We start from the raw sequence: 1405 nt of genomic DNA, 5'->3' as shown, positions 1-1405 counted from the left end.
GCATATTCATTATGGAAAGCAATATTGGAAATATCTGGCGATTGGCACCTCTCAATCTCAATCCAATTCCTTTTCTGTTAGATCCGAGCAGTAACAACAACAACAACAACCACGACGACAACAACAACAACAACAACAACAACAGCAGCAGCAGCAGCAGCAGCAACAGCAACAACAACTGCGACAACATCGTCAACTGGAATCCTGTCTTGAACAGCAAAAATCTTCTATCGTTTTCTTTCTGATACAAAGAAATATTTTTGTAAAGAATGTGCGGCAAATAAATTCAAAAACGACGCATTTGGTGACGTAATAATGCTAATAATTATCTTACTTCTACTACTACTACTACTACTACTACTACTACTACTACTACTACTACTACTACTTTCTCCCCCTCTATCTATCTATCTATCTATCTATCTATCTATCTATCTATCCACTTTGCTTTTGAATTTGGTTTGCAAGATTTTGTATGTTAATACGTGTGTTGAAATAAATCTCGGACAGACAAAGGTTAGATCTTGGAAAAAGAGTGAAATCACTGAAGAGGTCGCGGCAGCGACGAAACTACTTTGTCTAACAAACGACGGATTGATTGTTTAAGCAGCGCATTAAACAAACGACCAATTAGTTAGCTGGTCGGATATTTAACCAATTGATGAACAAGAAAGAAGTGATATTGAGCCAGTGCGTGTGTTTATTATTACTGGCGTAACGTGCCTCTCAAAACACAAAATGCACATACACACACTCTACACACACACACACACACACACACACACACATACACACACTTATGTATCTACATATCCACCCCCCAACAAAAAAGCAAACGAACAAAACTAAAACAATACAGTTCGGTAAACATCGAAAAAATAACAACCCCACCGCATATTTTGTGTGTTCGCAAATAGTAACCCAAATGGCTTCTATACGAAGTTATTGTTTCATGTAGAAGCATATACGCATACATATACGAATGCTCCTCCCCGTAACACCAACAACCAACACATACACACATATACATACATGTTTTGCCCGCCTACAGTCTTGTCTGCTGCTGCAGTTGTTTCAAATACTTTCCCACCTGAAATTCTGAGCTTTGATGTCTTCATTTTTTTTACAGATATTTTAAACAATCGCAAAATTAACAAAACAGAAAATAAAAAGAAAAAATGTTGCCCTTTGTTGTTTCACAGGCTGACAATAATAGCCTTCTCTCTTTCTTTCTTTCTTTCTTTCTTTCTTTTCCCTCCTGCTTCTCCTCTTCTACCTCCTGTTCCACCTCTTCATCATCCTCTTCCCCTTCCTCCTCCTCCTCCTCCTTCTTCTTCTTCTTCTTCTTCTTCTTCTTCTTCTTCTTCTTCTTCTTCTTCTTCTTCTTCTTCTTCTTCTTCTTCTT

This window comes from Octopus bimaculoides, chromosome 23, assembly GCF_001194135.2.
Source record: "Octopus bimaculoides isolate UCB-OBI-ISO-001 chromosome 23, ASM119413v2, whole genome shotgun sequence".
NCBI lineage: Eukaryota > Metazoa > Mollusca > Cephalopoda > Octopoda > Octopodidae > Octopus > Octopus bimaculoides.
Note: the sequence above shows the minus strand (reverse complement) of the source record.